Source organism: Lipophrys pholis (assembly GCF_963383615.2).
Source record: "Lipophrys pholis genome assembly, chromosome: 1".
NCBI lineage: Eukaryota > Metazoa > Chordata > Actinopteri > Blenniiformes > Blenniidae > Lipophrys > Lipophrys pholis.
The window spans coordinates 46,711,115-46,723,776 of NC_137635.1; the positions used below are offsets into that span (position 1 = coordinate 46,711,115).

A 12,662-nucleotide genomic window follows, 5' to 3' on the forward strand; every position below is an offset into this window, starting at 1 on the left:
CCCCTGCAGCCCGAGGCGTGGACGCGTCGACTCTCATCTGAGCAATTTCTATGCTGATTGCACAACCCACCCCAACGCACCCCAAGTCCATGATAAAGGTCACGGGCTTTGTTTTAACATCCTGAGGCACACGACCTGAGGTGCAAGTGCATTTTGGTGTGTCCGAAGGGAAACAAATCAAAATGTATGATCCCAGCCCTTGCACTGTGGTGCTTTGATACCTTCAGGGCAGCTTTGTGTAAAACAAATGTTCCCCTGGAAATGCGAGAGCAACTGGTGTGCTCAGAATGAAAGTGAAGCAGATAAACCACGTCTGTGTGAAAGCTCACCTGTATGAGTCAACTAAAAGTAGACATGCTCATCAGCTTGTAAAATTTCAGACACATCTTGGACGAGCAAAAAAAAACAAAAAAAGCTTTTGCCTATCACATTGCACCAGCTGTAAGATACAGCATGTCCTGTTAGACCAAACACTTCTCAGATTCTAAATTAAGAGACACGTTGATTAACCTCATAAACAGAATAAAGTGTCCACTGATGAGGTTCTGTCATATAGATAAGGATCTTAGGGACTGTGACCACAATAAAATATACTGTAAGTTTTTCAAAGCACAAATACGAAATGTAAACTGAGTGAGACGATTCCTTTGGAAATTTTAAAAAGTATTTTTGCATTGCTACTCCTGGGATGGTACGTTTTCAAAAATTGCTCAGAGACGTCCTTCCAGCACCGTAGCAAAACCTGTCCAGGAAACAGCCCGCGGTGTGATACCTGAGTAAGTGGAACACACCCTTCACCTCCTGCCTTTGAAATTGGGAAGCGCTATCATGTTTTGGTGGTCCCCAGGGTCCGTGCAGCATTGATGAAGCGTGTGAGTCAAGGCATCCAAACGATGCTCAGAACTATCAGCATCCCGGTGTGAACCTCATCTTCACCTGTCACCCTGCCTCTAAGGGATTTTCCTCAACTACCTCAGGGAACGATGCTTTTCATCTCAGCTTCCCAGATTATTCTTTTTTTTAATGATTTAACATTACCAACCTGGCAAAGGTCCTGCCAATCAGGCGAAGCTGACTTGGCATGGAGAGCGGAGCGATGTATAGATATACAGCAAGGGACATGGACAGAGATGGAATGGGAGATGAGGGGGGAGGGGGGGGGGGGGGGGGGGTCAAGTGATGTGTGAGTGAGAAAGAGGCTGAGAGAGGGAGGGAGGGAGGGACTTAGAGGGAAAAAGAGAGATAGAGAACTGCGAGGCTTCACAGAGAGGAGAGAAGGGAAGCGAGAGGGAGGGGGGAAAAGGCAGATAGAGGAAGCTTTTAGTTCAACAGGGCGAAGTACCAGAGAGAGGCGAATCGCCACAGAGTGAGTTGCGTGAAATATTTGGACTTAAATGACTCGGCGGCACCACAGAGGGACACTGGGAGGCTTTATGCGAGGTAACTGTTCTGCTTTTCACTCCTGAAGCTGCTCATTGATGAGAAAAGATACAAAAAGGCAACGGTTCCACACGTGAATTTTCTAATGAAGTTTCTATAGGTCTTGTCAGTCTGAAGGGTTTATTTGGTCGCGCTGCCGAGGATCAGGGATATTCCCTAAAGTATTTAACGTGGGAGGTGGGACAGTAAGCCAGCTGGGGAGCTCTCGAGGATCCCTTAAATCAATTAAAGAAGTGACAGCTACAGTAGGAGAGCTGCAACCAGGACATGTTGCGCATTCTTAAACAGGAAAGCCTGATCACTTTCTGTAGAAGAACTAGATAAAGGTCGGTCAAAGGGCTTCGATCACGGTACTATTGAATGATTGAACGGCATACACTTAGCAGGTTAAAAGGGTACGCTAAGAGGGTTAACAGATTGGCTGGTGAAGCTCTGACACATTCCCCAACTAAATCTTGCACATGTTGGAGCGATGCCTTTTAAGTCACTTTTGTGTTTCTTTTATTGTCTAAAAAAAAAGAACATCTACAAGCGTGTTTAATAAATGAATCCTTTTTATATATCCTGTTTGTATTTCTTGGTTGGTAATATTCTTTGTGGTCCTCTTACTTGAACAAACAGAAGCACAAAGTGAATGAGGATGCACTGCAATCATTGAACTGATACATTCAATAATTGATGGCTATAACATTGCATCACTCCTTTAAGATGACTCACTGAGGAGATATGTTATGTTATTCTCCGCACACAATGGTGGGAAATGTCAGAGTAACTGGAGAATGTAACTTGCCTCTGAAGAGGAAATTACATCCTTGCATATTTTTTGATGCCGTTAGTAATGTTAATCAGCCGAGGGGGGGATGGAAGATGTAAAGTATGCAGGATTGTTGACTGGGGACAGTTTGTTAGTATTCATGAGAAAATAATTATCACCCAAACTGACACAAGTGTTTAGCCGCAGTAAATATTTATTCTACGTACATACGCAACTCGAACTCTGCGGATGTCTGGGCAATATGAATAATGGGAAGATGAACAGAATACAAAGATGTGGAAATTGTGTTTTTGCTTTTATTTCATTTCTGTCAATCAATTGTAACCGGCTCGTTTAGAAGAGAATGTTCACCTTTGTGCTGCAGCTTCTGTTTTTTAACTAAAACTCTGGAAATGTTTGGGAACCGAGACCGAAAGGAAAAAGTCAATGAGGATAATTCTTTTCGTGCGTGGGGTAGGATTTAATCTTCTCAAAAGTTCAGGGGATGCTCACTGCTGTTTTTGTCTTGCCATGAAATCAAATATTCTCATCACGTGAAAGCTGTAGACTGCAGGCAGGTCACAACTCAGACTCTTTAACGATGGAGCCTGGTTTTGTAGAATACATACAGAATGTGGTTTTAGAATAGCTTGCTGAAAGGAAAAAGTGTGTATTCTGTGGCCACATACATGGTTGTAAGGTTTTTTGTTTTGTTTTGCACAGCGGTTGTACGGATTGAACCGTGTTAAGAGGGGACATTAGAGCAGTGGTTACTGTTTTCTTGATGGATCCAAATTTCTACCATTACAATTTCACTATATGTGCTATGTTTCTTCTGCAATGACGAGTTCTTTTTCTGTGACGATAGACTCTGGCTTAACACGGCGTCTCGGGGTGTTCGTTGGACTGCAGCTGCTTCTGCTTGCAGTTTCAAACTTACATTTCGCCAATTTTTAACCACAAAAGAGGCATTCAAATCCAATTCAATTCATTACTTATATGAAGTCATATTCTGTGTTTTTATACCAGTTTTGTCACATAAATTTTTTTAAATACTGGCTCCTATATTTTCAAGACCAGCTGTAATTATTATCCACCTTAAAATCAAGAGGATTTTGCAATTCCCTATAAACCAGGCCCTCTCAGTTGGGTGATCACTGCATTAGAAGAAAAACTCATGTGGACAGTTTGGTGGTTAAGAGAGTAAGAGGAGAGACCGCGCTGATTTATCATTGAGGATCTTTCATAGAATACTCTGTTATTATGATTGTTTACAATCTTAGGGTGCTTTTCTCCTTGGAGCTTCTGGACACGAACCATTTCATTTTTCTCCAGGATGCTGAGGCAAAATGCCAAAGAGATTAGAGAGCTTGTTGTAAATGCACTGAGGGTTTGATGTTGTTTGGACTCGAAAACATTAGCCCAATGTTACTTTCCTAAAAGATCTCTAATCGGCACTTCTGTAGTGACACTGTGTTCGAAAAAAAATGTATGTTGGATTAATCCCATAGTTGCTTTTAGGCAATAGTGGAGTGTTGTTATGTTATTTCATAAAACTAATGCAATGACTGCTATGATCAGGCAATACTTTAATTTCAGACGTTTGTCTCTTTGTGTGTTTTCCTTGGATTTTTGTCAGGCAATTTAGACATTCATGGTTTTCTCAGTTTCATAATATATAATGCACTTGTTAACGCGCCTTTAAAAGTGTGCTAAAGTACACAAGATTTGCAGTGAGCATTTGTGATCTTTTAATTCTTTTACAGGAAGAATCAAGCATTGTTAAAATTACATTTGTACATTTGTGCGTATATATTTCTGTAACAATACAACGATTCTAGTATATCATTCAAGAAGAAGCTTATTTACAAAAAAATCTTCAATCTACACTGAAACATTAAGGTAGGGGTCATCAACCACTTGAAATGGAGAGATATGTTATACTATGTAATAAGAAATATGTTTTCTTCCAAACTTCCTACACAGTTACAGTGATGCACTCTTAATTCTAATTATCTGCATACGCTAAGAGGTTTTGGCAATTTATCACAGAAGCAATCGTTGTCGTGTAAACAGACACCCAAAATCATACGCAAAGTTTTCCATTTTGACTTGAAAGCATTGCTGTACAAACAGGGCCTTACACAACATATTCCCATATTTCTATAGAATTTGTTAAGAGACTCAAGATAGAGTTGTTTATGTGATAGGGTTCATTGTGAAGGGGACTAGACCGTCGTGAAACAGGTTAGTTTTACCCTACGGATGATGTGTCGTTGCAATAGTAATCCTGATGCAGCACATTTTATTCTGTCCTGATCCTGTATCCTCTATCTTTCAACAACATTCCCATTTGCTATCACTCCCATGAACAAGGTCAAGCATATTCAATTGATTACAATTCTATAACGCCAAAAACAAAGTCATTTCACGGCGCTTTTAAAAACTCAATAATTCCACATGAGGGAGTAGAGGAGACTGTGGGAAAGGATAAACTCCCTTTTAACAGGGAGAAACCTGCAGAACCAGACTCAGAGGTGGTGGTGGGGGGGTTCTGTAGATCCAGACTCATAGATGACCGCTTTCTCCTGTTCTTGTTGAGTTTAGGGAATAGAGGGTGGAAAAGAAAGTTCAGACAGACTGTAGGGTTTCAAACCCTGCTTCAGGTAGAAGGTAGGGATCCTCTATTCAATTCAACAGACAGAAATCAGCTCGCGAGCGACAGATGGGCGCAGGAGGCTCAAACCGTGAACTTCCAATTCCACTGTCCAATGTGTACAGCAACAGAGCCAAGTTAATCCAGTCAAACTAACTTTTTTTCATCCCTGTATGTGTAGAACAGCTGCTCGTCAGCCGTCACCTTTAATGAAAATGACAACTAAAAGCCTCTCAATGTTGTGCTGGAGTAGAGTACCAAGTTACAACATCCACAACAAGTTGAGAAATATTCATCCTCACCATCTGAAAAAAGTTCATCGTAACGCTGTTTGGGACACAGTTCCTCCTGCTTTGCATTTTCTTCATCTGCGACTCTGAGCTTATAGCCAGGCTCTCTGCTTCACTCTCAGCACCCACGGCGAAATACCTTGATTAGTGCTTTTCGCCTGAAAAAAGGGAAAAAATATACTTGACTCACCCTTTCAGAAAGAAGAATGCAACCAGTTTGCCTCCAATGCAACAGATGCCAGCAACCCACACCAACCACGCACTGGCCAGTCGTCACCTGCAAGAAACCCATGGCAGGCAGATACAGTACATTCATTTGAACCTCCTTGTTGTGGTATATCTAGAAAGCCACAATGAAAAACAATACAATAAAGGTGAAAAGAAAAGTCACGGTGCTCCGCATTGCTCCGGCTGCCTTACTGCTACCAAGTTGTGTGAAGTTCATAGTTCGAGTGACTAAACAATATATGATATATGTATGTTGTATTGGCATTCACGTAATTTTGAACAAAAACACAAAATCCTCTCTAAAAAATGTTTTATCCGACAAATTATAGTATGATTGACAAGGTGCACAAGTATGATTTTGAGTTTTGAGGACTAAATACCTGCAAATGCAACCTATAGTTTGGTGTGATTGTGTGTGAACGTTAACAAATGTATTGGAGAATTACAGCAAAAACATCTCAATTCGTAAAACCATTTGACCGGCTATGTTAGATACAACAGCAATGTGGGATATGCATCCGACTATATTATTTTCATCACTGGTGGGGATAAAAGGATTAAATTTACTTATCAAGTAAGTTGGACAAAACAAATCCAGTGAAAGCAGAGATGTCAATTCTCACACATCTCACTTGAGACACTATAAACTCACTGATGCTGTACAACGTTTCCCCTTGAGGACTCTCGCCGGTCCTTGTTTAACAAATTCAAAAGTTGCTGGCTTGATGTCCCACTTTGTTTATGCTTCAAGAATTCATAGGCAGTACAACGCGCTACTTTGAGGAAGTTTGACAAGTATGTCCGATGTCTCAGAAATTGCGACTTTTAAGAGGTGTGCCTGGTTTGCAAAGTCTATCAAACGTAAGTTGGAAAATTGATGAACCAGCGACAGGCTGAACCTTGTGTCTTTGGTGCAAGTTGGGAGTGAAGACAAGCACATGTAGTCCAGTTCCAAAAGACTGCTGGAAGAAAGCTTGCTTTGCATACGGGGCTGCAAAGCAGTGGACCCATCACGGTGCTGACCCCAAACCGCTACTGAAAGTGTCAAGGACTGGTTCACATTTGCCATGTGCATGGCTAATCTGGGGAACAGGTGGCATTGTAATGCATCATTTTAAGAAGCTGGCGAATGCAGGGAGATGATTTGGGCGACATTCTGCTGGGAGATCTCCCATCCATATGGATGTTACACTGAGATATACACCTCCGATATGATGCTGTAGACTATGTATACCTTGGGACACCATGGAAACCGTATTGATGGCAGTGACATTTTTTTTTTTTTTAGCTGGATATACACTCTGCCATTATGTAGAAATGTTTCGAGAATCAGTTCACATTCTATTTGAAATGTTACCTTCAAGGTCCCCTGATCTCAATCTAGCTCAACTTGTGTGGTCAATGCTCAACAATCATACAGGCTCAGCCTCATAACTTCAGGGTCATAATACCATTGCTGCTCGCATCTTGGCACCGGGAACACAAGCTTATCTACAAGAGTGTTGTGGAGTCCTTGCCTTGATGGATCCTGGCTGTTTGGGCAGTAAAATTGCACACATGATTAGGCTGCTTGTGTAATGTTATGGTTGACTATCATTGTTGAAGCCATTACATGATTATAGAGAACTATGAAAACTCCAAATTCCAAAAAACAAACAGTATAGAGATTTGAATGAACGTCAATGTGACGCACCCAGATGCCAGATTTTTATCAAAATACGGATGTGATAAAACATTGTCATATTTTACCCAAACACTAAATCTCAAGGAGAACGTTCTGCTCAGTGTTGAATTCAACAACCTTTGCCAGTTGTGAACACAACTGCTAATTCAGGAGTGTTTAGCCTCCTGTGAGAGGGGAACACTAATGTGTTATTTCATCATGGGATTAATTATGTTAGACAAAGACGTTGTTGTAACAGAGTGCGGCCTCATGTGCAAATTCACCTTCAGCAGAAATATCACAGTCTCAGGAGGAGGTCTCTGTCATAAGACGTAAATGTACTTCACTGGTTATGTCCTGAAGCACCAATGGTTGACTGGAGTAGAGCTGTGATTCACCACCTGGGAAGAGACTCATATGTAGAGAAGGTGGGGGCTTATCTTAGGAAACACTCATTAGGAGCCCAAGAGTGCAAATCCCCATTAGCTATCCTATAGTTCAGTTCTGTTATTTAAAATATGCCTTAATTAAGTCACAAATAACTGTAACACCATTACCTTTGGATGTAAAACACTGCACGATGTTTACTATAATAAACACTGTTAGAACAACTGAGATTCCTGTGACTTTTTTTTTTTTTTTTTTTACGTTTGCAGTACATAAAAACGGCTGTGGAGCTTCTGCCTCCTTGCAGGTTGTTAGTTCACTGGAGGAAGAGTGTCTTGTTAGTTATTACCTCGACTTAGTTGGGAGAATCACTATTGAGATGGAATATTCAGGTGTGAGACTTCCTTGAGTCACCACTGTCATAAGGTTCAAACTGCCTTGACATTAGATGAGTTCATGAGGCGTCATAAAGTCTGATTTGTAGATGTTCCCTTACTTCAGGTGACATGGGGGATTTTTTATTTTTATATATATATATATAACATGAAGAAATACCAGAAATGGCAGAGTTAGGTATAGTTCTGCTCAGGCCTGCTGCCTTGCTCTCAGTCAGCTGACTTGCGTTTGTATTTTCTGCGCCTCTGAAAAAAAACTAAACGTGTCAAAACTCCAACTCCTCATCTTTGGCATTAAATTCCACAACTGTTGTAATTTAATTGACGAGGCAATCCCAGTTGACATTGCGCGAAGGCGGGATATATCCCGAACAAGTTGCCAGTCTTAAGGAAGACGTTGGACCCCAAATTGCTCCCAGTGGCAGTTAACCATCTTGCACGGCAGCCATCTCCATTGGTAGCTGGCAGTTGTAGCACTCCATTAATCATGACAGTGATAGTCAGACGCCAGCTATTTCTGAGGATCACTAATTCCAGCCGTCGTTTTCATTTCAAAGGGAGCAGCATGACTTCACATGCGCGGAATACGCTGCAGCAGATTTGTATGCGGGAGTCAGGAAATGACCAAAAAAGGAGGCGAAATGTTGATGTTCCGTTGGACCACCAACACTTCTAATGTGTCACACTTTGACATCTCAGGATACTCAAGGCCGTTCAGAGTTTACCTTCAAGAGGGCCTTTTATTACTTCTGCTCTGTAACCTTGCAAAAGGCTTGAATTTACAAGCCCTGAGGCAACTGGAAAGCAGCATAACTCAACCATTTGGAAGCATCATTAAATGTGCCCAGACATAAATATTAGCCTTTATGTACATCATACTGCTTTAGTTGGAAAAGCTAGAAATCCTCAGTCCACTTCTTTCCAAAAGTGAAATCTGTGGAAGTTCATGAAACTGATGTGACAGCGTGAAGAAGACGTATTTGTAGCCCGTAATGAAGATTAGCTGACCTTATAAAGAGCCGGCTGCTTCATTCTGTATTTGGTTCATGAATCTGTTTCTTTGAACAACAGGTGTTGTGTTGAGTTGTGGATGGCTGCAACAGTCTATATTATCCTCTGATTAATTCAGAACAAAGGAATGTGTGTGACCACCGTGTGACATTGAAATAGTTAAATTCCACGTGTGAATCAATCATTACACTCACCAGTGACACAGTGTTAATGTCTCAGAGCAGAAGTTTATTAAATTTTTTTTTTTTTTGATTTTGGAACTCCACTCCTTTTTAATAATAAGTACGTTGCACAACATTGGATAAAACACAGTAGTATCTGTTCAATTCAACTGAGAGAATCATCTTCTCTATTTCTTTTAAATAAAACTAATCCACGATCATAAACAGTTAATATTGAAATATGAAAGTTTTTGTTACACTGAGAGTAAATTAATAGGTTTTAATATTTATAGTGTATTGTTCTCTGCACACGTGTGCAGTTTCATTGCAAAAGTGGCCCAACATGAAAACGACATAATTTTCAGAACGTTTCTGTGTGAACAGTCTGAATCAAAATGTAAATATTACAACTTGGATGAATGAGCTTGTTGTGTTTCTGTAATGCAACAATACATGTCTCATGAAAAAAGTGCCGATTCAGCACAAGCAACAAACACATCAATTTACACTTCAATGCTGGACACATAAGAGTCATATTAAAGAATGTGAATATTAAGCATTGGTTCAGGAGGTGTTTGCCCTTCACATTATCACAAACCGCCGTCAACACTCCTATGGAAACAGGAAGGCCTAAAAAAAAAAAATCTATTACAAATCAAGGAGTCAACACATTGAGGCAAACCATGAATACATAAATAAAACTCATTTTATCTATAGTCCATATAAAATTGCTTTTCGCCATTGTGAAGGAAGCGCTTGGGAAAGGTGGAAATGAGTGCTGTGGACAGTGGCTGTGTGGCTCTGACTGGGGCTGCCCGCCTTGTTCCACCTCAGTGGAAGATTGATGACTTCTGGGTTTTCTGGGATTTGCACCTGTTTCTCCTCTTCTGTTTCCTCAGCTCCCCCCCACCCCCCACCCCCACCCCATCATTCCCTCTGCACACTGCTCGCTCTCTCATCTGCTTCCTCAGTGGCTTAATTGTTTGTTTGATCTTTCCTAATGGAGTTGAGATTTGCAACAAATGTCAAATGCATCTTTGTACAAACAACTCAAAAGATTTTTTTTGAATTGAATGGAAGTAATCGGTAGAAAAGTCCCACTTGCATGCTTGGAAGCACTGGAAGCTTTAAAATTCAATATAATTCAATTTTATTTGTAAAGCGCTACATCACATCAACAAACACCTCAAAGCGCTCTTACAATGATAGAGTACAACAGAACTAAACCTTTCCAAAGCAAGCAGGTGTAACAAGCAACAGTGGCCAGGAAAAACTCCCTCGCATGGAGAGAAGTTCATAAGAACTCCCTCTTCAGGAAGAAACCGTGGGGCGGACCCTAGACTCTGGAAGGGCGGCCATCCGCCTTGACCGGTTGGGGGGAGAAGTACATGGGATAGGACAGGGAGAGAGACTACTAAAAGTATTCACTGGGAAACGGGACACACATTTACAAGCATTAGTTTGGCACTTTTGCAGTTCTAGATGATCATATTCTTTTATGATCATCTAATCCATTGGTGTCAAACATAAGGCCTGTGAATCTCTAGTCTCGCCCACTGTTACCTTGATATTGTAGTCATTTTCCGTAGTAATTAATCAAGACATTTTCATCACATATACTCTGCATCACAACTTAGAAAAACTTTCAAGTTTGAATTTAAAGCTTATTATTGCAGTGTTTTTACCGTATATTCTTCTCCGGCCACTTTGACCCCTGTACTGTCTGTAAGTCTTGTGACTGTCGCACATATGGTTTTAAGCAAAAGTTTACTTTTTAATCATAATTTGTCTCAACCACACTTACATTAAATAAGTTTCTCAAGAAACACATTTATTGTTGATTTTAAAGAAACCATGCTGGGGGGGAAAAAAAAAACAAAAAACGATGTCTTATTTTGAAGGTTTGACAACATCTTGGAAGAGCCTGACATATAAGCATGAACCAAATTGTAAACATATCAGAGTTAACAGAGCTCACCTTTGGTCAGTTGATGTTTGAGTGGGCACGTCTGCCAAACTCTAATATCTTTGACATTTCACGGTCAGCCATCAAATGCTAATGAAGTCCTTTCTGCATGAGCGAGAATTCTGAGAGAAACTCATTACCATACATGTTACTGTGATTGAGAAAGTAACATAAGTCTGAAGAAATGCAATACCTGTGGTTTTTGACTGCTGTTGAAGTAACTAAAAGGAGAAGAAACGTAGAAACAGAAGCTGGACAAATGTACAGATTTCGATGACTTTTGATTTGATTTGAGACCTCCTGTTGTTGTGGTTTGTTCCCAGTCTGCAGCGCTCAGTATCTATCAAAGGAAGTGCAATAAATCAAAAGTGGTGAATGCAGGGTCGAGTCCCTTTGGTATGCGTGGTCACATGGCGGTCCCATTGTGCTTCGTGTACAGACATTGAAGAATCACTGTGATGTCTATGTGGTTGGTGCAGCAAAATAAAAGGACCAACACAAGCCTGTGCAGGTGGTCATCATGTCATGGTAGATTTGGACCAACAACTGTATCGCTCATTCCTTTTTTTTTTTAATTATTGCTTTTGTTTTTAAAGTGCAACACCACTAACCCCGTCTGGCATTGTGATGAATAAACACGTCTTATCTGAAGGACACAGCCACTGCGCATCAGCGCTCTGGTATACACATGAGCATCAGTAAATGGCAGAGGACCAAATTGTTTCTACTCACTTCTTTTGCCAATTTTTATTAACTGCACAATTTGATTCTGATGGCCTATTTGCCACTCGATTATCTAAATCTCTTTAATGCTGCTTTACAGAGTGCCAGAGATGTCAAGAACAACGCTTATTACCTTTAAACAATTTCCTAACCTACAAGAACATGTTCAGTTTACTTCTATGTGTATGTGTATATTATGGGTGCATAATGTAACTACCTACTATGGCATCAGTTCAAGCCCTCTGAACCTTTTCAAAACACGGCTCACTGAAACCTTCGTAATGTTTGCTCTTAAGTCAATGAGTTCATGGTAACTATCATCTGGTCTCTGTCGTCCTTGACATGAGACGACATCCGGAAAACACGACACCTAGAGTGTGCATGAGGGTCGCTCAGCTATAGGTAAAATAATAAAACACATAAAAACTCCCAGTAGAGGCTTGTGGTGGAACTTGATACCAATTCACAACAACATCATCTCCTGCTGGCCACACAGCATGTTTGAGCTGGTATTTGTTTATACTACCTGTCCAACAGCATCTGCAGTCGTGTCTTAGTAACAGCGGGTGGTAACCTACATGCGAAGAAACGTTGCTTTTCTGGAAAATAAGTGCCTGTTGTTGCAGTAGTACGAAACACACACAACGGTGTGTGAGGACGTGTTAAACTGTGTGCGCCATCTAAATATAGTCTGGGATGAAATATGCAACAAAGATCACAAAGCATCTGCAACTTCTGGGGAGACTCTACTTTATGTCAACACTCATTTATGCATAGGCGTGCACGTTCACACACACGTGCAAAAATTTCTCTTTGTCTTGTGTTCTTGCTAAAAAGTAAAACAATTGCTGTTGTGGCCTTGTAGGCGGCTGCTGAGCTTGACTTACTGTGACTGCTGTCTGGGTCTTTAAAGATCACAACAGTGAAAGTGGGCCTGGATACCCCTGCTACCACGACACTGTAGTCACACTCACGCCCTGATGTCAAC

General features: G+C 40.8%; 1 protein-coding gene across 1 annotated transcript in view; it reads left to right on the forward strand.

The window, feature by feature from the left end:
• The first annotated feature begins 1,262 nt into the window (after positions 1–1,262).
• Positions 1,263–12,662, forward strand: part of LOC308125861 (cadherin-12-like) — a 90,875-nt gene continuing 79,475 nt past the window's right edge. Inside the window, exon 1 of the mRNA XM_080489882.1 lies at positions 1,263–1,440. The gene's annotated coding sequence lies outside the window, so the exon portion shown is untranslated. The remainder of the gene's footprint in view (positions 1,441–12,662) is intronic.